At 43.6% G+C, this 25582-nt stretch overlaps 1 pseudogene; it reads right to left on the minus strand.

The window, feature by feature from the left end:
• Window positions 1–14249: 14249 nt before the first annotated feature.
• On the minus strand, window positions 14250–19520 carry LOC120292562 (annotated as a pseudogene).
• Window positions 19521–25582: the final 6062 nt, after the last annotated feature.

Consider the following 25582-nt stretch of genomic DNA (forward strand, 5'->3'; position numbering starts at 1 on the left):
CCCGGTCTTCCGCCGCGCCCGCAATTTGCGGAATCCTACCCGGTTCCCGACTGGGTCCGACCCGACAACCCGGGTCGTGACTGGAAAATCGGAACCCTAGGGTTCCGAATCGCGGCTCCGAGGCACAACAACGGGGACGACGGCGACGACGGCGGCGGCGACAGCGACGGTAGTGACAAGGGTTGGACTGCGAAGGGGGGAAACTATGGCGACGGCAACGGCGGCGGTGGCGGTAGCACTACCTATTTGTGGCGATGGCGTCCGAATGGTGGTGGCTGTCAAAGGGCCGCGGTGTGGACGGGCAGATTGGCGACGGCGTCCTTGCAATTTCCGGATCCGGTGCAACCTTGGCGAATCGGTTACTACAACGACGTCGGAGCGGTGGCGGAGACGCGACGCGCCGCCCGACAACGGATCCCGGATCCGGTCGATCTAGGCCGTCATCGGCTCACCTCGCCACTCGCGCTTCCTCCTCTCTCCCCTACTTCCTCCTCCGGCGAAGCTTGGATCCGCGGCCGCGAGTCTTGGACCCCCCGAAGTCTCTCGGTGGGGTGTCCAAGGGCCGCCGGCGATCCGCCTTTCTCTCCCCCGCAGCGGGTTCGCTCGCCGACGGCCTCCCCGATGTCTCTCAGTGGGAGGTCGTTTAAGCTCACGACTTGCCTCCTCTCTCGCTCGCTCCTCGATTCCTCCCCCGAAGTCTCTCAGTGGGAAGATCTCGAAGCTCGCTGTCCCGTTCTTCGACGAAGGTGGTGCCCTTTTATAGGCGAGGGGGCAACCAGTCGACGGAGCTTCGACCGTCGGTCCCCGTGCGCCGAGCGGCCTCCGCTGGCCGAACCGACGTCCCATCCGACACCAGCTGCTCCATGCACATCCTTATCCGACGCCAGCTGCCCCCTTGCTCCACGTGCGCTAGTGTTCCTCCATTTTGCTCCGGCCGTGCGCGTCCTCTTCTCCGGCGCGTGCTGCTTATCCGGTTGAGGAAGAAGACAGGGGAGGAAGAAGACAAGGAGAAAGGGCCGGGCTGAGCCATGCGGCTGGGCCTCGCGGGCCTGTGAAGGAAAAGAAAAGAGGGAGGGGCTAGGCTTTGAAGGCCCAGCCCTTGTGGCTGTTGGCTTATGCTTTTCTTTTTGTTTCTTTTCATGTTTTTATTTGTTTTTTGTTGTTTTCTTTTTTTTTTATTATCTACTTACTCGAAAAGACAAAATAAATTAAAACTTAATTAATAAAATAAAATAGGCCTAAAATTAAGGCGTCAATAGCTGCCCCTCTTTGAAGGTGAGCTCGCAGAGGTTGTATTTAAAGACAAACTGATGCCTAAATTTTATCCATGCATGCGTAGTAGATTATATTTTATTTGGGACTTATTATAGCAATATAACTTTACATATACTAAGACAGATAAGAAGATACCTGTAGTTACTTACCGAGAGTGAGTGAGATAGGGTGTAAACCCCGAGTTTTGGCAAGTATCAAGGCGTCATCTTACCTGGTGACATGAGGAGGTTGCTTTTCCAGGGCTCCAACCATTCTTCGGTCACCTGTTAAAACAATCAATGATTTGTCTAGGACCCGAACCTTTTTTCGGTCGCCTTGACGGGAGACTCTATTCTAGGACCCGAACCATTCTTGGTCGCCCGTTGGAGTAATCGGTGGTTTGTCTCGGACCCGAACCATTCTTCGGTCGCCGTGACGGGAAGTTGCTTCTCCAGACCCGAACCATTCTTCCCGTCGCCCGTTAAAACAATCCATGATTTGTCTAGGACCCGAACCTTTCTTCGGTCGCCTTGATGGAGATTGCTCCTTCGGACCCGAACCATTCTTCGGTCGCTGTTGGAGTAATGTCAGTGGTTTGTCTCGGACCCGAACCATTCTTCGCGCCGTGACGGGAAGTTGCTTCTCCAGACCCGAACCATTCTTCGGTCGCCCGTTAAAACAATCCATGATTTGTCTAGCACCCGAACCTTTCTTCGGTCGCCTTGACGGGAGATTGCTCCTTCAGGACCCGAACCATTCTTCGGTCGCCTGTTGGAGTAATAAGTGGTTTGTCTCGGACCCGAACCATTCTTCGGTCGCCGTGACGGGAAGTTGCTTCTCCAGGACCCGAACCATTCTTCGGTCGCCTGTTAAAACAATCCATGATTTGTCTAGGACCCGAACCTTTCTTCGGTCGCCTTGACGGGAGATTGCTCCTTCAGGACCCGAACCATTCTTCGGTCACCCGTTGGAGTAATCGTGATTTGTCTCGGACCCGAACCATTCTTCGGTCGCCGTGACGGGAGATGCACCGACCTTTCTCGGGGCATCTCATTTGTAGGTGCCGATTTGTATCGAGGACACCGGTTGGTACCCGACCTTTCTCGGGAGATGCGCCGACCTTTCTCAGAGCATCTGTTTTGTTGGGGTGTCTGACTTCTGTTGAAGACACTAGTTGGAACCCGATCTTTCTCGGGATGATGCGCCGACCTTTCTCAGGGCATTGATTTGTGGGGTGTCTGACTTCTGTTGAAGACACCAGTTAGAACCCGACCTTTCTCGGGATGATGCGCCGACCTTTCTCAGGGCATCGATTTGTGGGTGTCGACTTGTCGAAGACACTAGTTGGAACCCGACCTTTCTCGGGAGGATGCGCCGACCTTTCTCAGGGCATCGATTTTGGAAGATACTTGGACATTCACAGGCATATCAATGAGTACCTGGATATTCACAAGTACTAACCTGAATGATATTTGGGCCTTTGTCGGCATCAAGAAGGGGCTTTTGGCTGACCATAGGCACTGAAGGGGTACTTGGATGATCACAAGTATGAATTCTTGGGGGATACCTGGATGATCACAAGCATCGGAGGGGTACCTGGACGATCACAGCTACAAAATTTTGGTGCATGGAATATCGAGGACGTACCTGAGATATTCGTGTGGAAATATCAAGGATGGGTCTTGCATATACGTGAAGGTTTCTCACCTCCTGGTAATTGGGAATATCAAGGATGTACCTTAGATATTCATGAAGGTTTCTCACCTCCTGGTAATTGGGAATATCGAGGATGTACCTTGGATATTCATGAAGGTTTCTCACCTCCTGATAATTGGGAATATCGAGGATGTACCTTGGATATTCATGAAGGCCTCTCACCTCTTAGTAATTGGGAATATCGAGGATGTACCTTGGATATTCATGAAGGTCTCCCACCTCCTGGTATGGGAAATATCGAGGACGTACCTCGCATATTTGTGAAGGTCTCTCGCCTCCTGGTAAAGGGAATATCGAGGGCGTACCTAGGATATTCGTGAAGGTCTCTCACCTCCTAGTAATTGGAATATCGAGGACGTACCTTAGATATTCATGAAGGTCTCTCACCTCCTGGTAATTGGGAATATTGAGGACGTGCCTCGCATATTCATGAAGGTCTCTCACCTCTGGTAAAGGGAATATCGAGGACGTACAGGATATTCGTGAAGGTCTCTTACCTCCCGGTAATTGGGAATATCGAGGGTGTACCGAGATATTCGTGAAGGTCTCTCACCTCTTGGTAAATGGGAATATCGAGGGCGTGAGATATTCGTAAAGGTCTCTCACCTCCTGGTAAAGGGATTTTGAATGTAGCACGAGGCTTACCTGGATTGCCGCAGGCACTTAAAGGGGTGGAACACCTGGATAGCCACAAGGTGTACAAAGTACTGGGATACTTGGATGAACACCAGTATTTAATGATACAACCCGGGACCACTCGGTTGGTCCAAGTGTAAGAAAGCATACTGGTAGGCGCAGCACACAAAGCAAAGGAATGCTTGAACAAACTGCTATTATTTGGGGACAACTTGGGCAAGTTGAGTGTCATGAAAAGAAGTACCTGGACAACGGTGGGTACTTGACGATATGGGGATACCTAGACAGCAGTGGGTATTCCAAGAGATACTTGGTCAGTCACAAGTATCAATACTCTGGGGACAACTCGAACAGGTCGAGTGTCAGGAAAAAGGGAGTATCCGAACAGTGGCCGGTACTAAAAAACAATGGGATGCTATGACAGTAGTAAACATCGAAACTCAAGGGACAACTCGAATAGGTCGAGTGTCAAGAAGAGAGTACCTAGACAGGGGAGGTACCTAAAAATAAATGGATACCGGACAATCGCAAGTATCAATACTCGAGGACAACTCGGACAGGTCGAGTGTCGGGAAAATGGAGTATGCGACCGTGGGCCGGTACTCAAAGACAATGGGATGCTAAGATAGCAATTGCAAGAATCGAAACTCCAGGGACAACTCGAATAAGTCGAGTGTCAAGAAGAGAGTACCTAGACAGTGATAGGTACCTTAAGACAAATGGGGATAGAGATATGCTTACCTGGCAATATCTCTGATCTCTAAGAGTATGTCTCACTATTTGCACAATATGCACACATGATTGTATATGCTGTAAATTCATGAGTTCAAATGAGATTCATGCATGATAATTTTGTCGCCCGCATCTTTTGATTTCCACTGGGAAGATTTTGAAAGACAACCTTCATTTAGAATGTAGATGTCTTGAGCATGCCAGATGAGGTCCTTTCGATGCCGAAAGGACTTTTCGCTCACTCTCATGGAAAAGGCTATCCCGACCATTGATGCGGGATTCATAAGGACCACACTATCTCACTGTCATCATGTCAGCAGGGGTCTGAGTATTCTCGCAAACGGTACGACTTTACCAATGTGAGAGGTCTTTGTTTGAAACTGTGATAAAATCTTGGTCAGTGGCTCATCGAAGGGGACCATCAAGGTTGAAGCCGATGGACGAAAATGTTGCACGATCATCTCCGGGTTTACAAGTCAAGAACCCTACGAAAAGAGATAGAGTAATCTTGCTCGTACTTCTTCGAGCTATGCTTATAGACATATGAAATCCTACGCAATTGAAGTGCCCCTAATCTGAAGAGACTTTTACAACGGGATGCAACGTAGGCTTGATTCATGTGTAAAAAGGTAGAGCTGGTGATTGCCTTGGCATTTGTCACCGCCTTTCTTCCTCACCGTCAAATAGAGGTTCTATGGACCATAACAAAGCAACATTTTCTTGGCTGCATTTTTGACTAGGGGGCATTGGCCTTGCTTTTACTAGGCACACCGCTTTTTCATGCCCTTATTTTTATTCCAGTTCTTCTTTTATGGGCATTGACCTTGCTTTTACCAGGTACACGCTTTTTTATGCCCCCGTTTTCTTGTTGCTTGAGAGCCGATCTTGGCAAGCTTAATTGAAACACCGTTATTAGACTCTTGAGTCTTCATCTTCAATCGGCGCTCGGCTATAATAACTTTTGCTTTGTCTTGATGTAAAGGGTAAAATTACAGACTCACTTGGGTTGTACAATGAATACAAGTGCGTAAAGAAAGAATTGCTCTTCATGACTCTAGGGCACTTAAATTAACGCGAGTGTTCACATGCAATAAAGACACTCGAAGATTGATGCAAGTGCAAGCAAGAAAATTTCTATCCCTTTTCTCACTTTGTGATGCCGACTTGTTTTCGTCTTGCCCCGGTGGGGGTGGTTCTTTGACGGGGATATGAGAGAAGCTTCACCAAAGTGTATGGGGCTTAATGGGGTGAGCAATGAAATGCCTCTCACTGTTTTGGTTATCGTACCATTCGCGAGAGAACTCTTTACCCCGCAGCCATGGAATCTTCTGCACTCATCTCACAAGTGTATAGATAGGGGAACCGTGTCTAGATATGGCTTGCCTTTCATCATTCTGGTGTGCCTCACCCAAAGATGCTCAATTAATCTTGTATTCTTCACTTAGCTGTCTATTCTAATAATTCTCAATGGAATCGGTGATTTAGACGTACAAAATCCTCATGCAAAATCTATTTGGAAAAGACATGCAGCATTTTAAACATGAGAGAGTTTGTACTCTTCAAAACGAGTAAATGGTTTTGACTCAAAAAAGATCATATTGACAACTTTAGGAGTTAACATGATGGTGTTTCCAAATATGTTAAATTTTGAACATCAAAATGGTTATTTGCAAATGGGTGTCGATAGTTATCCCTATTGATTAGGGATATGACTCATGAAGGATCAGCCGGGGTTGGGGATCTGATTGGGCATCTCTGTTTTTGCCCCTGCAGAAGAGAAGATGTACAAGTAGATCAATTAGTCTGGCCAAAATCAAATGTGAGTTGAGGCCTGAAGATTTTATGTCATTTGCTTTGGCGATACTTGAGACGCCATTTTGCTTGGGAGAGTTTGTTATCTTTGTTTTTGACTTTGTCGCTTAATCCTACAACAAACAAGACATGCTTCTCATTGATTCGTCATCCTTGCTTTTGACAAAGATCCCGTAACAAACAAGAGGGAATGTGTTAGTCATGAACTCTTTCAAGAGTCGAATAACTGGAATCGATACAACTTTACCCTTCTCTAGTTTGCAGACGATTGGGTGAACCTGAAGTGAGATGGGGACACAAAGTCCTATGTCCCTTGCTTTGTTAAGTCAATTATTCTCCAATTGGCTCTGGATGACATGTCATTCTTTATACGGAGTCAGGTGAATTTGATGTAGGTCATTCCCATGTACTAGCTTGGCCAATATTGACCATCAAATTTGGTTTTTGATTCCTAATGTTTCCTGTCAATAGGGAAAATACGTCAAAAGCGAATTCAAAGAGTGGGGAGTATTGGAAACGATATCAAATTACTCTTCTTCAAGGCTTGTATGTGCTAGCTCCTAAAGATATTTGAATGTCGATGATGGCCTCTTTATCTTGGCATAGTTTGACATTTCCTTCAATTGGCTTTCCTCATTTATGACCATGTATGCATGATTGCTGGTCGTTGATTCATCTTCAACGCCTTCCTTTTGTGGAATTTCTCCTTTTGTCTTTAACTATAGCAGCATTGAGCAAAGTCGTGTACTTCAAGCTTCTATGGAATCCGAGATGGACAATCAAAACCTCCAACTCTCTCGATGGCAATTACTTCTTGCGAGAGCATGCGTCCGAATAGGAAGTCGGGTTTCCAGGTCCTCATTTTGAATAGGGGCTAGAGACTTCATCTGTCCGGGATTTCTTCTCGTTGACAAAGAGGCCAATTCAAAGAAAGAGAAAAGATCCATTCCTTGTGCTTTTGGGCTTGTCGAAGCTGGAAGTCCCGTTGATGAAACCACAAAGATCTGGTTGCTCGTGCACATTGTGGGGAAAGGATATTGCTCTGGCTTGTGAAGGAGTTGGGTATGAGTAAGGTGGGGTGTATAGAGCTCTTGGGAACGGCTTGATTCCAACCGTATGCCTGTACCTATTACGTCCTATTTTTCGTTTCCTGTAAATAGAAGAGAAAGGACATCATTTCTAAATTATATTCAGAGAATAAGATGATTCTTTCTATTTGCCCCTCGTTTTCTTGGCATGGTATCTTTGAATTTAGCTAGTTCACATGATGTGCCAGCCTTCAAATGCCTCCCCGTCACACTAAGTCGGAGGGGATGGGAATGATCTTCGAGACATGAAATGAGTGAGTCGAAAGACAAACATGATTAAATTTATCGTCTTGTTTTAACAAAAGCTTTTGGGTGATGAAATATTTTTATTTTCAAAATAAGTCTTTGGGGAGAAAAAGCATGAGGAAGCCCAAATTTCTCAATATTCTCCTTGGATGATATATTTTTTTTCATGGTTGGATAGCATCACCGGGCTGGTTTGGAGTAGCGCCTCATGCTCTTAAAACAAAATATTATAATTGTACAATAGAGTACTTGAATGGAAAATACAACCGTAGCACACTAGATAAGATAAGAAACATGAAATTATAAAAACAAGTAAAACCCATGAAAACTCCCCGTGTAAAGGAGTGCTTTGATAGTGTTGGTTCTAAATCAAGCGCCTTTGAGTTCCTCACCTCCAGTAGACTCGAAGTATTCACATGAGAGGACCACTTCATTGAAGCTATGGAAATGCAACCCATACAACCAACAACGATGCTTGCGAGGTAAAGCCCGTATGAATAGCTTTATCATCTATTCTTCGGCCAGCCGAGGGTAAGTTTGCATCATAAAATCCTCCCACCTCCTTGCATATACTCAGAAATCCTCCATTGGTCTTTTTTCCGAAGTGAACCAAGTTCGACAAGGCACTTCAATTCCAATCGGCTTTGATACTGAATCGGGAATGCAGAAGACAGCTCATTCCAATCTCTCATGAGGTATATATCTGTTGTGATGAACCATTGTAATGCAGATCCTGTAAGACTCTCTTGGAAGGCCTGAGTTGTGAATGACATCGGGTCATAGTACCGACTCATTTCAGCATGGAAGCACTGCAAGTGGGCCACGGGGCAAGTCGTGCCATTATACTTGCGGAGATTAGGTATCCACATCTCTCCAGGGGTCATGATCCTATGAGCGCAAGACGGGCTTGATGTATCTTGGTTAGCCACCGGTTTTCCCACCGCATATCCGTTGTAGTGGTGAATTTTCTGTTTCAGGAGTTGGATTCTACCGAGATTATCCCATTGCTTTCTTCGGGTCAAAATTTCCGAACGATGATAAAGTATTGAAGCTATCCTCATGGTTAGAGGACGAGCTTAGTACTTTGTTAGGATCGTAACTGATAAAGACGTATGCTTCTTCTTTTGACGGGCCTTCATCCCCGGATGAGAGTAGGGAAGCTTGATTATACGATGAATCGTCGCCATTGTCGAAATAACGCTTGGGAAGTCCTTAGGATTGTATTATGGAGCCGGGAAGTCTTCGTGGTTGTCCTCTAGGGATGGTAGCCTTCAAAACTGTATTCTTGGGAATGTTCGAAGCTTTGGTGCGGTGGCTCGTCGGCGCATGCTACATTGATCTCGCTTAAGCTTTCTTTCTTGGCTTCGGTTCAAACCTTTGAGTAAGACCCTTCGTTTTGCCGCCTTGATTCTCAAGGGAAGTGAGAGACATTAGAGTTTCACCGTTTGATTCACTTTCCAGTTGATAGGGGTTGGTATTCTTGGACCCTAGCTCTTGGAGTAAGCTTGGGGAGTTGTCCACAGTGCCCCGGTCTTGAACAGTGCTCGTGTCTTTGATCTCGTACAAAGGCTCCTTGCCTTTCCTAGTGAGAAATTTTCCAAGAATGGGTGTTGTTCAGCTACCCATTTATCATGCAAGGCTTCATTGACATGCTCTTCTCCTATCTCAGCGACTAACGATTCCTCGTGCTCCACGATCATCGGCTCTTTGTAGGGTAAGGTGATGTCAAGATTATACTCTTGGTGAAAACATGAATTAGTTCCCTCCAGGTTTAAGGGGATTAATCTTCCCGAAAATGTACCATCGCAAGGCGGGGCGCCAAGCTCGATTGGTACGATTGAATCATCCTTCGGACCAAGTAGGCCCGCAAGTAGGTCTCGGGCGGAAGGTATCAGCATACCTTTCGCATTCAGGTGCTTTGAGTTTTTTAGGGATCTTAATGTCGGCGTAATTAGACAGGTCCATGGGATTCTGCTCTTGCAACTGGCTTAACTTTTTCATGATCTTTTCAAAGTGTCTATGGTACTGGCTATTTTCTGGCAAATTTGCGGGTGTCATGACGGCAACTACAGAGTTGGGCTCAGCTTGAGTGGATTTCATTTGTCTCGAAAGTTGTTGAAGGACAATGGACATCTGTCCTACGCCGTCTTCAATGCTAATGAGACGATTTTGTACATCATTCTGATCGGGTCCTATTGCATGAGGCCATTCACGAGCGATTGGTGGCCGGCGATTCATAATTACCTGTTCGTTGCGAAAACAAAGAATGAGCATGAAAGTAAACAAAGATTGACCCATGGCAATGATCTAACCGTTTTTTTATTTATCAAAAGAGGATTTATAGACTGCAAACTCCTGACTTGAAATTGGAATGACGGGATGAAATACTAGATATTAAACAAAAGTTCCTAAACAATGGGACAAAAGTTTCACACTATTAACACTAAGGGGCACATGATTGCCAATTTATATGCGACGGGGAGTCTTGCGCTTGCGCGGATGCTTGCTTTCTTGGGCCGGCTCTGAGGTGTGCATCCAGTCCATTCCCAAATCCCTCTCCATGAGCTCTGCTTGCTCGTGCTGGCTGCTCTCGATGATTGCATGAGGGACTGATGGCTTCCATTTTGTCGGGATGCGATGGTTGTGGATGTAGGACATGGAGGCGTGGTGGGTTTTTTCTTCTCCCTCAAGTCCTTCAGGTACCACGATCCTTTTGCGATGGCACTTGTCCCAAGTTTCCTCAGCAATAGAAATTTCGATTGCGTAGTCACGGCTTGTGTTGAAAAGAACTAGAGGGATCATCCTCTTGAAAGGCAGTGGGATCTCCTGAAGGGCTCCATATTGTCGTGCTACTCGATACGGGTAAATAAGGAATGGCGCCGGTGAGGCCGAGCAATGGAATTGGGCGGGTGCGTATGAAAGCAAAGCGAGCTCTCTTTTCATGGAACCAACCAGCACACCATTGGAATGCCTCGAGCTGGGTCTCTTAGGAAGTTTACCCAATTTAAACAGTTTGATTGGGAATGTATGGTCCTAGAACCATAAATTTTTGTAACGGATTTTCGAAAGCATTTGTTTTAGACGATCGCATGAAGTCTCAAAATTCGCTTAGGTGAGAAAAGAACCCGACTTGTAAAATTTCAGGAGAGGCTCGCATGATTTTCTCCGAGTTTTCTTTAAAACGATTAAAGGACAAAATGTTTCAGTTAAAATCATGTTGACATAATTCCCCCTCTTAAGATCTCGATCAACTATCCATGCCATCTAGGAGTTATGGCATTTCTTTGATGGGGGAAGATGATGAAGCCGAAAAAGGCCAGGAGGAAAATCTCACTTTTCTAGGTCATAGGCTGATTTTGGAAACATGCATTCATAAATTCCAGTGGGCAGGTATTATGGTTATCTTCAAGAATTTGCCTCATGACATGGATTTCGGTTCTAAAGGCGCGCCAACCCCGCGCCACGGGAGGGCGCCTCGATGGTTTGACGAGCTTTTTCTCAAGAGGCATTCCAGTGATGATGCTATATTCTTCTAGGGTTGGGGTTAGCTCAAACCTACCGAATATAAAAGTAACCGTCTTCGGGCACCAAATGTGCCATGGCTTGTATGACTTCGGGGCGAACAAATTTGGATCAACGATAGGAGATGACCGACTTTGGCCTTCACACGCTCTTGGGCAAATTGATCTAATTGACCCCACCATCTGAAGAGTTCTGCCTTGGGAGTAGGAATGAACTGGATATCTTCTTTCCCCATCGCATATAAACTGGGACTTGAAAAGCTTATCCTAAATTGCCATGGGCCAAATAAAAAGACTGAGTAACAGTAAAGAAATCATTTTGCTTTTAAAGAAAAATGGCAAGCACAAAGACATGCGCATGAGACGTGCGGCTTGATTTCTAACTGAGAAGGATTGGTGAGATTAAAAGGATATACGCCCGTCACAGTCTCGCATTAGCAGCATACCCTCCTAACCTCGGCTAAGAAATTCGGGGAAAAGAAAGGCAACCTCTACATCGCAGTCTCGCGTTCGAGGTCGTATCTTTCTTAACACCATCCTAGAAATCTTATGGCGGCCTAGGTCCGGGCCGGGTTGTGTGTGCCATGTGTAATGCTAAAACATTTAAGGATGCCAGACCAGCTTATCATCACAAACATTTTATTTTCACAGAATAAAAAAACTTTAAGCTATTACCCCGCACAAAGAGAAAAATCCAAGTCAGCAAAGCATTTAAACAAAGATAAAAACGGCCTAAGTGTTCAAAATCCCCAATGAGTCGCCAAGCTTCTCGCGACCTCTTTTTTTTTTCCGCACCCGCAATCGGATACGAGCGCCTAAGGAGGCTAATGGCTCGGCTGAATTTATTATGCCCGGACTCTCCCAAGTCCACCAATTCACGATTTTAATAGTCTAAATTTTTAACCTGTAAATCAATTTTTAAATTGGAGTCGCCACTAATCGATTTAGAGTGGGTTGATTAGAAACCCAAGTGAAGTATCGGGACAAATACTCACTCCGCGCAACTAGAGAAATTAGGATCGGGGACTTGATTACACTAGTTAATCACTAATGCCCTTTCGGTACCTAATCTTGTTTAAACCCCCGAGGTTTTTGGATGTTCGAGGGATTTTCCATGCATTTTTGGGAGGAAAAACATTTTCTAGGTCTTTTTCTAATTTTTTGGACACAAAAGGGATTTTTTTTGGGATTTTTTTTGTATTTTTGGGAAAATACAAGTCTTTTTGGCTTTTTCTGAATTTTTTGGCTTTTTCATGAATTTTTGGCATTTTTTGGAAAATATGAAATATTTTTTATTTTTGATTTTTCGAAAAATAAAATATTTTTTAATATTTTTTTCGATTTTTTGGAAATTAAAACATTTTTTAATATTTTAAAAGATTTTTCGATTTTCTGAAATTAATATATTTTTTAATATATATTTTTTTATAAATAATTTTTTTAATTTTCTTTTTATTAAAATATTATAAAAAGCCGACCGGTTCGGATCCGTTGGTTGGGTCCGACCTCGGTCACCCAAAACTAACGGGCCCGCTACGCGGGCCCAACTTTTTTTTTTTTTTTTTTAAAACAACGCCGTGGCCGAGCGTTGGGGACGCCCGGCCCGGCCCGACGACCCGACTCCATGACCCGCTCCCCGGCGAAACCCTACCCGAATCCGACCTGAATCGCGACCCGGTCTTCCGCTGCGCCCGCAATTTGCGGAATCCATACCCGATTCCCGATCCGGTCCGACCCGACAACCTGGGTCGCGACCGGAAAATCGGAACCCTAGGGACTTCGAATCGCGGCGCCGAGGCATAACTGGGGGACGACGGCGACGCGGCGGGCGGCGGCGGCGGCGGCGACGGCGGCGGCGCGGCGGCGACGACGGCGGCGGGGCGACAGCGACGAAAGTGACAAGGGTTGGACTCGGAGGGGGAAACTATGGTGATGGCAACGGCGGCGGTGGCGGTAGCACTACCCGTTCGTGGCGATGGCGTCCGATGGTGGTGGCATCAAAGGGCCGCAGTGTGGGCGGCGGATGGCGACGGCGCCCTGCAATTTCCGGATCTGGTGCAACCTTGGCGACCGGTTCTTTGCAACAGCGTCGGAGCGGCGGCGGAGACGCGGCTGCGCCGGCGACAACGGATCCCATCTCGGTCGGATCTAGGCCGTCATCGGCTCGCCTCGCCGCTCGCGCTTCTTCTCTCCCCTACTTCCTCCTCCGGCGAAGCTTGGATCCGCGGCCGCGAGTCTTCGGACCCCCCAAGTCTCTCGGTGGGGTGTCCAAGGGCCGCCGGCGATCCGCCTCTCTCTCTCTCGAGTTCGCTCCGCCGCCGACGGCCTCCCCGATGTCTCGATGGGAGGTCGTTTAAGCTCACGACCTGCCTCCTCTCTCGCTCGCTCCGATTCCTCCCGAAGTCTCTCGGTGGGAAGATCTCGAAGCTCGCCGTCCCGTTCTTTGACGAAGGTGGTGCCCTTTATAGGTGAGGGGGCGGTCGGTTGACGGAGCTCACCGCGCCCCCATGCGCCGAGTGGCCTCCGCCGGCCGAACCGACGTCCCATCCGATGCCGAGCTCCCACGCACATCCTTATCCGACGCCGCCCGCCCCCTTGCTCCACGTGCGCTCACTGTTTCCTCCATTTTGCTCCGGCGTCGCGCGCGTCCTCTTATCGGCGCGTGCTACTTATCCGGTTGAGGAAGAAGACAGGGGAGGAAGAAGACAAGGAGAAAGGGCCGGGCTGAGCCATGCGGCTGGGCCTCGCGGGCCTACGAAGGAAAAGAAAAGAGGGAGGGGCTAGGCTTTGAAGGCCCAGCCCTTGTGGCTGTTGGCTTATGCTTTTCTTTTTGTTTCTTTTCATGTTTTTATTTGTTTTTTGTTGTTTTCTTTTTTTTTTTATTATCTACTTACTCGAAAAGACAAAATAAATTAAAAAATTAATTAATAAAATAAAATAGGCCTAAAATTAAGGCGTCAACACCTATAACTTACTCTTTGAGCTATAATTCCCAATTTCAAAGTTTGAAGCCTAGTATTTCAAACTTAGTTTTCTAAGATCCATTCTCATCTCACTAGAACTCCCTACTTAAAGATTCAAATACCTCATTAGGAGACCTATTTCGTACATATTGCCAGAGGATCATAATCCATTCCTCAGAATCCCAATTCCTTGTTCGTATGATCATAATTTTATTCAAAATTGACAGCTTATTTGAAAGAACCTATCTTAGAGCTACGCAATCCAAATTAGCCATAATACATGAACAATTCAATCTCATTTAAACTCATCATAGTAGACAACGGTATTAAATGTGTAGAGAGCCATCACGTATTTTCTTAAATAAATGCATCAATCTTTAATACTATTATTACTCTTATGACTCTAGGAATTATAACTTAAATTCCTAAATATCACATCTCCTCAACTATTGTTGGAGGAATCGGACCATACTTGTTTCGCATTCTCTTGTGGTCGTACTCCTTAAGTGACCTTGTTGGGCCCCATGAAATCATAGCCACTTGTCTGGTATTGCAATTTTTGCCACAAATAGACGCAAAAAAGTTAAAAGTCCTACAAGAAGGCTCCGGGCAGCTTGACTCACAATGCGTTTTGTGGTTGCCAACACATTGATCCTACCGATTCAGATTTCAACAAGGTACAAATCAATGCAGGATATGGGCAAGTGATGCTTGTAATTCTTCCAATGCTCGCCCCTTGGTCTCCGGCACTAGCTTCGCAGTGAATACAATAGTCAAACCACAAATGCATGCGAAAATCAGAAAGGTTCCTGAAAGCAGCATAGTCAATGCATAGATTTGTTAGTACATACAACCGACATAGAACACATGCGGTTCAGGTATTTAAGCTCCATAGAAGCATAGCCCGATGAAAACTACCAAACAAGAAGGAAACAAAAGGAGAATTACTTACCAGGTGCACTCCATTCGAGCATGAAGTTGAAGGTGTAGGTAACAATCCAAGAACAGGACCACCTGGAGAAGGTCACCACGCTTCCAGCTGACCCTTTAACATTTATTGGGAATACCTATTGGGAACACGTCCATCAGAATAGATAGTTTTCTAATCCTATACGTGGTCTTGAAATAGAGATTATAGAGTGCAATATTAGACTGAAGGTATCTATTTACCTCAGACATTATAACCCACGGTAACCCCTGCCATGCCTAGTGAGTAAGTTATGGAATACACCTAATTGCAATAATCATCTGTCAGCAACTTCAACACAACTAGTCCTGGAAAGACGGCTGACGACTTAGAAGCAGTAATATTGAATGAAGAATTCAGCTAATTGTTGCTTCCATGTTGAAAGAGAACATGGTCAAACATTTTTCATTTTCTTTCCCCATCTTGTCCCAGACAAATTGAGAAATGAGTTGAAAACGAAATTCATTCCGATAGATTTTTCTAAAACTGAACAAAAACAATCAAGCGCAAAACAATCTTGTTTCTCTTTTGTTGAAGTGTGCTCTGGCAATGTATTATTGCCTGGAGAAGTAGAACTGAGCCGCAACTTGTTATGCTCTCAATTATAGGAGCTAGTCGTATAAGAGTTGAAAAACAAGAAAAAAGAAAGTATTTGTTATAGATGTTTACCAAAATGCATACATAGGCTGTAAAATGGGAGTGACTTTCTTCCAATACTGCAGGTCCTGGTTTAACAGCAAGGTATTAAAACAAAGGATATGGCCACTTGATGGCATCAATAAGAATGAGTAGGCTTAGCTAGTGTTTGAATACCTGCATGAAGAATGAGAATCCCAGAAGAAAGCAACTGAAGCCCATTCCAGCGGATGAAACCTGCAAACGAAGGTCAGATTTGGTTATGCTTATGAGCAACTTTAGAGCTACGTCAATATGTATTAATTTAGTCACCAATAGAAGTGGTCTTCTTCCAACTTTATCTGTCAAGATTACACTAAGAGCGCTTGCTGGGATCTGCAAAACAGGTGAGGAATCTGAAAATGGGACAAACGAAATTTTCTTCTAGCACGATTCTTGTTAGTCGATTACCTGGACAATAGCTATGCTTCTGGTACCAATGCTGCTTGAAAAGTCTGTCAGGATGATAAGTTGAGATTACAAGTCTTCATTCTTTATGATTAAGTAACAAATTAACAGCGATCTTTACCAGCTGATTTAAATATGGCGCTCGCATAATAATTAAACGCATTCGCCCCTTCAAATTGTTGTAGCATCATCAATCCAACTCCTATCTAAGCTTTGCAAACATTAGGAAATAGAAAATTAAGAGCGAAAAATAGCAAGCCATTCGATTTTTTTTTTTTTAGGGAAGGCTTACTATCAGGGAGTGAGCATATCTTTTGTTGAAACAAATCGAGAATCCTAGATTGGGATTGCCGTTCAAAGGTTTCTGTATAGTCCTGTAAGACAATATGAATGGAAATATTAATAAGTGATAGGAAAAGGGAAAATTCTGGATATGTTAAATGGAGATATTACTCTAATTTCTGCTGCTTCTTGGGAAATGTCGATGCTTTTGCCTCGGAGTCTCTGCAATGTGACTTGAACTCCTTTTTCTTGACCGACTTTACCTGTCAGTCATTAACTACGCTAATCATCTTCCTTGCAATGTAGAAGGCCTTTAGAGTTTAGTGGTGTGGAGATCATGTGTTCCTTAAAGTATCCCCCATGAAAGGAATATCTTGATTTGGAAATGAAGGGTGTTAAGCCCTAGATTTGTTGGACCTTTGAGGTACTTGAAAGAATAAGAGATGAAGCTTATCGTTTGGCACTACCTCCTAAATTGGGAAATTTACATTATGTGTTTCATGTGTCGATGCTGAGAAAGTACTAGCCGAACCCGGTCACATACTCGATCATGAAGCCATCAAAGTGAACGAGAGTGAGATACATCGAAGAGCCTATGCAAGTGCTGGATCGAAAGGAGCAAATTTTAGACTAAGAAAATCCCGTTGGTAAAGATATTATGGCGACATCAATGATGTGGAGGAAGCCACATGGGAGAGTGAAAATGAGATGAGGGAAAGCTACCTCACTTGTTTCAAAGGCATAAGTGATGTCTAATTTCCGACGACGAAATTCTCTAAGGAGGGGAGAATTATGGCATCCCAAAATTTCAAGACAATTTCTAGAGTGCATTACGACCTATGCAAAAGTAAAATGGTTGTGTCATTGAAGTATGTGGTGGCCACTAGACCGAAGAATTGTATAGATTAAGGCCGAACACTTTAATGGAAAGATATCTTATGTTCTTGGGTTATCAAAGTTGGCGCTATAGGATAATTTGTAATGTTGCAAGTTTTATGACCAAGTGAATAAGTATAATTAGGTAATTATATGATGGGTAATTAGGTGATGATTAAAAGGGAAAAATTAGAGAAGAGGGCTGAATTTTTAGCCCAAGACCAGCCCCACCATTCGAACCTTTGGCTTGGCCCGCAAAGCCAAAGGAAAGGAGCTATCGTCGACCAAGGGGAGGAGGCCCGCCCATCTTCTAGCCCATCATGCATGGGAAAATGTCAAGTGTCTTCCCCTAGGGCCAAGTGGCATTAGCCATGCAACCAAATGATTGCAAATGATGAAGGGGAAAGAAAGAGAGGGAGAGTGAGCGGATTGAGAGAGAGAGAGAGTGAAATCGAGAGAGGGAGAGCAAGCAAGCGAGAGAAGAAGGGGAAGAGGGAGGCCATTCGCTGCTGTTCGTCGCCGCCGTCGAGCCGCCGAGTCCCGCCTTGCCCCACCATCTTTGCTTGCTGTGTTGTGCTCGGATTAGAGGCAAGTAGATTCCGTTAATCTACCTTTGCTTGCTGTGTTCGTGTGTGATGAATGGTGAATTTCGGATGTGGATGAAGTGTGAAATTTCGAAGCTATAAGTCTTGTGTTCTAGCCTAGTGTTCTGTTTTTGGAAAAACAGTCCGACCTTTGATGATTTCGTGAGTTGCATGCAATGTTCTAGTGGGAATTTGGCTTTGACTTCTTGATGAAAGTTGTAAAGAACTCCTTAGAGAGTAACATATCAAAATTTCAGAATAAATGAACAAGTATAGACTGGTGAAACTATTTTCTTTGAAGAAGTTAGATCTGGAAATCATAATGTTGACCTAGTGTGATTCTATGAATTTTATAAAATTCTCCGGTTGAAATTTGATCTCGTGTTTTGAATGAAACTTGAAGATGACATGTTAAGGAGTAACATACTAAAATTTTAGAGGAAATGGATGAGTTTAGGTTGGTGAAACGATTTTATCCGAAATGGTTAGATCTGGGAATTGTTGCCGAGGGTTGAGACGGCTATGGTGATTATAGTTTTTAATCTATCACAAATATGATTTCAAGTTTTTCATGAAATATTTACTTCTGGATTTTTCTATAGCATATAAAAATTTCAGAATTTTTGGAGTTGATTTAGGATTTTTACTGAATTTGTGGGAATTTTTATTGCTTTCTAGGAATTGTTTTCGATTTCTTCTTTTCACTTTCTTTTAAGGCTTTGGAATCGCATTTTCCATTCAATAAATGTAATTGATTGATGAATTTCAATGAAATTACAAATTTTATTTGAGGGCATGATGAGGTACACCAAACCAGCCCGGTGATGATATCCAGCCGATAAAACAAAAGAAAATCCAATGAGAACTCGAGGCATGGGCTTCATCATGCTTTCTCGTGCCAAAATATTTCGAAAAATGTTTTTGCAAAGAATTTCAAAAAATCACAAGAAAATATGATTTAACCTGTTTATCTTTTTTATCATTCTATTTCATGTTTCAGGGGGACAATCATATAGCATGCAGAGGTGTGGAAATGGTCCAATCCAATGCAACAAGTGCTGATAATGATGATTCCGAAGACTCAATCGAGAATTCCATTGAGGTGCAACGTAGCTAGAAATAACATGAAAAAGCCAAGGCTCTTACGTCCAAGCGGACTATCACTATTAATTTAGGTGATACTGAAGCAGCCAAAGAGGTGAAAATTGGGGCAAATCTCCCTAAAGATGAGGCCGAGCACCTAGCTCAGCTACTGAAGGAATATCAAGACATCTTTGCATAGACCTACGCTGACATGCCTGGGTTAAACTCGTCAATCATGGAGCACTGTTTGCCTATTAATCCAAACATGCCACCTAAGAAGCAAGGTTACGAAGGACTAAACCTGAGCTCAAAGAAGATAGAAGAAGAAGTTATGAAGCTTCTAAAGCGAATTCATTGAAGTCTCACAATATCCTCGAATGGGTAGCAAACATCATGCCGGTGATGAAGAAGGATGGTCGTTCGAGTTTGTGTCGATTATCGGGATTTGAACAAGGCTAGCCCAAAAGATGACTTCCGCTGCCTCACAAAGATGTCCTTATTGATAGTACTGCCGAATTTGAATTATTCTTATTTATGGATGGTTTTTCCGGGTACAATCGATAAGGATGAAGGAGGAAGACAAGGAGAAACTGCATTTATCACCTCGTGGGGACCTTTCATTACAAGGTTATGCCCTTCTCAGCTCAAGAACGCAGGGGCAACTTACCAGCAGCCATGGTAGCATTATTCCACGATATGATGCATCAAGAGGTCGAGGTCTATGTTGATGATATGATCACAAGACTCACGACTGGGAAAGCCACGTCGAAACCTTGAAGAAGTTGTTCGATCGACTCCATGTGTTCAAGTCAGTTTCTAAACCCCACTAAATGCATGTTTGGAGCAACATCTGGTAAATTACTTGGATTCATTGTGAATAGTAAAGGGATTGAGATCGACCCAGCTAAAACTAAAGCCATATGAGCTACAACCTCCATCAATGGTGAAAGAAGTCTGAAGTCTTTTTGGGAGATTGAATTACATTGCTCGATTCATTTCCCAACTTTCCGAAACTGCCAAGCCGTTCAAGCTCTTGAAAAGAATGCACGAGTCAACTGGGATAATGAGTGTTGAAAAGCATTCGACAAGTTGAAACAGTACTTGATGAATCCACTAGTTCTTGTCCCGCCATTGCCGGGGCATCCTTGATTCTCTACCTCACCATTCATAATGAGTCATTGGATGCAATGTTGGCTCTGGAAAGTCCTTCAACAAAAAGAACGAGCCATTTATTACCCGAGTAAAAAATTTACTATGTCAGAGCTGAAATATTCGATGTGGAAAAGACTTGTGCTGCATTAGTGTGGGTTTGCATAGATTGAGACAATACACACTGCATTACCAGACATTCCTTGTAACTGAGAACAATCCTATCAAGTATCTACTTGATCGGCCAGCTTTGGTGGGTAAGTTGGCTAAGGGCAAAATTTTGATCTTAGAATTTGATGTGCAATATATGCCACAGAAGTTGGTTAAGGGTCGAGTGATTGCGATTTATTGGCTGAGAATTCGGAAGTCTCAAATAGTGATGATTATTCCTAGATGACCGTATCTTGAGTGTAAATGAAGATTCATGGACAAGTTCTTTGATGGAGCTGTGAACTTGTCTAGTTCTGGTACCGGGGCAGTTCTGATATCCCCAAATGGACAACATCACCCAGTAGCTACGAAATTGATATTCCCATGCACTAACAATATAGTCAAGTATGAAGCTTGCATCATCGGGCTTCAAGCTGCAATCGAGATGGGTAGCCAAATTAAAAGTGTTCGGGATTCCGTGCTAATTATAATACAGGCCATAGGTGAATGGAAGACTAAAGGATGCTAAATTGCTCCTGTCATGAGTACCTAGAAGATTTGGTCAAGGAATTCAATGAAGTTTCATTCAATATTTATCTAGGTCTCACAATCAATTTGCAAATGCACTCTCAACTTTATCATCTATGTTGCCAAGGCCGGCTTATTGTATGGTAGTGACTAAAGAGCTTGATGGAAAACCATGGTATTACGATATTATGAACTACATCCAAAAACAGGATTCCTTGAGGGAAGTAATCCAGCTGATAGGAAGTACATCATGAAGATGGCCTTAAAGTTCTTCGTTAGTGGTGAAAATTTGTACAAGAGATCTTATGATTCAGTCTTGTTGTAGTGTGTAGGTGCAGCTAAAGCCACTCAAATCATGCAAGAAGTTCATGAAGGAGTGTGTGTCCCTCATATGAATGGGCACATGTTGGCTAAGAAGATTATGAGATTAGGTTACTATTGGCTCACGCTAGAAGGTGACTCGTATCAACACATTCGGTTGTCATCGCTGCGATCCATGGTGATAAGATAAATGTCCTCCAAACCTGAGCTGCACTAGTTTTCCAAGCCATGGCCCTTCTCAATGTAGGGCATTGATGTGATCGCCTAATAAATTCAAGGCTTCAAATTGGCATCGATTCATTTTGGTAGCAATAGACTATTTCTCTAAATGGATCAAAGCTACGTCATTTGCAAGTGTCACTGCTTGCAATGTTGCGAAGTTCATCAAACGTGACATAATTGCTCACTATGGTGTCCTTAAAACAATTATCACTAACAACAGGACAAATTTGAACAACAAGCTTGTTGATGAGTTGTTCAGCGAGTTTAAGATCAAGCATCTAAATTCGTCCCCTTATCACCCTCAAATGAATAGGGTTGTTGAAGCGGCCAGTAAGAAGATTAAGAAGATCTTGGCAAAGACAGCCGAGAATTATCGAGATTGGCATAACAGATTACCGTTCACACCGATGGTGCATCGGACATCAATTGCATTTCTACCTGGCAACTCCTTTTGCTTTGGTATATGGCATGTAGGGTAGTTTTGCTCGTGGAAGTGGAGATTCCTTCCCGAGAGTATTATCCCAAGTGGAATTATCTCGAGGCAGAATGGTCGCAAAGAAAGACTTCAACAGTTGAACTTGATCGATAAGAAAACACTTAAGGCTCTTTTGTCATGGCCAAACTTATCAGCCAGAGAGTGGCTAGATCCTTCAATCGAAAGGTACGACTGAGACATTTCGAGGTAAATGATCTTGTTCTAAGGAAGCTGTTGCAATTTTTCCAGATCTGGGGGAAGTTTGCTCCAAACTACAAAGTGGCCCATATGTGGTAAAGAAGGTACTTCATGGCGGTGCTTTGATTTTGGAAAATGGATGGTCGTGAGTTTTCCGCTCTAGTTAATTCAAATGCTTTCAAGAAGTATTACCCATGATAGAATTTGCCATGTCATGTTTTGAATTGCAAACATTTTATGATGAATAAATTGCCTCATTGAGTTGCAAATTCAATTGTCCAAACTTGTTGCAAATCTTGCATGTTTTCCTTTGATGAATTGTGTGAGATAAATTGAATGTGTCAAATGGGATACTTTGAATGACGAAAGGCAAGCCTAATTATATACACTATTTCATACATTAATCCCTAGTGAGTTGTGTGGGAAAGTTTCGTGCCCATGAGGGAAAGGGCGATCTCGCAAAAGGGTACGTCAATTAAGGTGATGAGAGGCAGATTCTTCTTCTGCTCCAAACATTACGTATATACCCATTGTTTAGCCTTTTGAGCTCATATACATGAAAGCTTTTTAAATTATCCCTATCAAGGATCATCCCACATCAAGACAAATTTGGAATGAATTGTAGGAATCTTCTTACTCACACTTGCATCAATCTTCGTGTATTACTTTCAAAGGTAACTTGTACGATAATTTGAAGTGCCTTAGGACGACAAAGAGCAATTCTTTCTATCCTATACACTTTATTCATTGCATAGCCCCTATGAGTCTATGAATTCATTTCATTAAACCCACTCGGTGATCATCCCCCACACTAGGGCAAGGCAAGAAAAATCAAGCCACTCAAGTAGCAAGATTTACAATGTGATAAAATGGAGACTTTGTCCAAAGAAAATAAGTGCAAAAATGGGGCATGAAAAGCAGTATGCCTAGTAAAAGCAAGGCTAGTGCCTAAAAAGAAAAAAATCAAACACTTGATGAAGTGAGTTGTATTCCCAACAAGGCGATACTAAAAAACTCAAATGCTGAAATGTTGCAATCAATGGAATTGTGATGTGAAGAAAATTTCCAATATTGGAGAAAAATTGGTGGAAATGTCAAGATGATCACCAGCTTTGACCCCTAAAACACTTTTTGGGCCTAATCATCTTTTTTCGTTTTCAACCCATGAACTTAGCCTACATTACGTCCCTTGCAAAGTCTCTTCGATTATGGCACTTGAACTAACGTAAAGTTCATATGTTTGAAAGCACGCTTGAAGAAGTGCGAGTAAGATAATTTCTGCTTCATTTCTCATGTTTCTTGACTTGTAAACCCCAAGATGATTGCGAAATATCACTATTTTTCAATAGCCTCGACTCAAAGAGTCTCCTTTGCTAAGCTGTTAACCAAGCCTGCATTACTGATCCCTTGTTAAGGACCTCTCGTGATTAGTAAGTTCATACCACTTGCGAGATTACTCGAACCCTTGTTTGGCATGACAATGATAGAGTGATTGTCAAAATCCTGCATCAAAAGTCAAGATAAATGACCCTTTAATGAGGATAAGTGAAAAGTCCTTTCAAACCAAGAGGTTCCTCATTTGACACATCCATGACACTTATGTGTTCAGATTGGAACATTATTTTTGAAATCTTTCCCAATGGAAATTAGGTGATGCAAGCTTGATATAAATCATCGTGCATGAACCTCCCTTAAATTAATGCATGTTTATGATTACAAATGCATGTTGCTTCTTCTATGACCACGTTTTGTAGAAGACATTTTCCCAGGAACAGAGATGTTACCAAGTAAGTATATCTCTATCCATACCTTAAATACTTGTCATTGTCTAGGTATTCCCTTTTGAATACAATGACACTCGATCGAGCTGTCCCCCAAAGTTTATTCTCCATATTCAGTCTCATTAAGGCGACCGAAGAAAGGTTCAAGTCCTGGCCGATGATCTATGCTACAACGTTAGGCTTACTGAAGAAAGGTTCGGGTCCTAGCCAAGCAATTACCTTAGTTCAGGCAACCGTAGAAAGTACGGGTCCCGGAAAGTGAATCCCCGTTTACGCGACTCGTAGAAAGGTACAGGTCTTAGACAACATTTATTGCTCTAACAGCAAATCAGAAAGGTACAAGTCCTAGAAAATATAGTTTTTCGTTAAGGTGACCGTAGAAAGGTACGAGTCCTAGACACAACCAAACACCGCTATACTAGGCGACGCGTAGAAAGGTACGGGTCCTAGGAAAGCGGTTTCCTTACAAAACATTGCTGCCATACTAGGCGACCGTAGAAAGGTACGGGTCCTAGGAAAGTAGTCTCCTTATAAGGTCTCGTTACTATTTTAGGCGACCGTAGAAAGGTACGGGTCATGAACGTGTAACACCAACTATCTTGAATCACTCTACCCTCCTTGAAGGTAAGTCATTCTAGGTAAGTTCCTTTAACATCTGAATTGGCATTTCCATACATCATAAAATTGCACTTCAAAATGGAATTCATTTTTCAAAAAAAAAATCATTTAGCGTATGTGTATAGTCAAAATTTAGGTTTCAATTTGTCTTTGAAGGCAACCTCTACGAGCTCACCTTTAAAGAGGGGGCAGCTATTGACACCAAAATTTTAGCTATTTTGTTTACTTAAAGCATCTCATAGCATTTACATTGTTTAACTTATCTTTTAAAAAAAAAAAAAAAAAAAATTGTTCTAAAAAATAAAATAAAAAAAAAATAAAGGGGGATGAGAGATCATAAAGTATTTTGTTATGGAGGGAAATTTTGAAAGATCTTGAAGATTGGATAATGGAGCCTTATCAAAAGATAATCTTCAATGGTGGAGCAAATTATCTTGGAAAATCATGTCAAAGGATTTTAGATTTTAGAGCTATTTTCTGGTTGAGGATATCTCCCCTTTTCGAAGGATGATCTTTAGCGATTGGGTCAATATACACAAATCTTCATGGGCAAAACAAACTAGGTCTTTTCTCCATAAATAGAGAGTGCAAGGCTTCGAAATGGGGGTTCTTTTCTCGAGGATGAAGTTAGAAAATTGAAGAAAAGAAATTTTCTCCTCTGGTTGAGAAAAGTGAAAGTCTCCGCAGAAAGTATAGAGGGGGCAAAGGTAGAGTGACGTGGAGAGAGGGAGAGAGAGAGAGCAAAAAAAAAAAAAAAAAGAGAATCGGATCGTCTTCTTCACGGGGGCTTTGACCGCACCGTCCCCACGCTCGCACCAGCCGACGCCAAAATTGTCTCTACCGGCCATCTTAGACGTCCGCCTGCCCACCCGCGACCCAAGACGACGCCTGGTCGGCACCACCGGAGTCCGACACCACCGTTGTCGCCTCTCTCGCCACCATTCGCCGCTGAAGCACCGCCGACCCCCTCGGCCTCCGTCTACACCCCCGTTCGGAGTCCGATCTGCTGCATTGGAACAAAGGTCTCGCCCGACTCGCCCGCAACCTCGCGGCTCGGTGAATCCCGAGCTGGCCCGCTTTCGTCGCACTTCCGTTCGCTACTCCCGACTTGCGCCCAACAGATCTCAAGCCGACTTCTCCCCTTGCCTTTTTGTGAGACGCCTAAGCCAACCTAGCTCTGCCCGCTACTAGCACCGCCGGATCTTATCAACCAAAGGGCCCACCATCACGTTCCTGCTCCATTTGAAAAGAAGAAGCAAAGGAAAAACAAAAAAGAAAAAAAAAGAATCCAATTAGG

This window comes from Eucalyptus grandis, chromosome 4, assembly GCF_016545825.1.
Source record: "Eucalyptus grandis isolate ANBG69807.140 chromosome 4, ASM1654582v1, whole genome shotgun sequence".
NCBI lineage: Eukaryota > Viridiplantae > Streptophyta > Magnoliopsida > Myrtales > Myrtaceae > Eucalyptus > Eucalyptus grandis.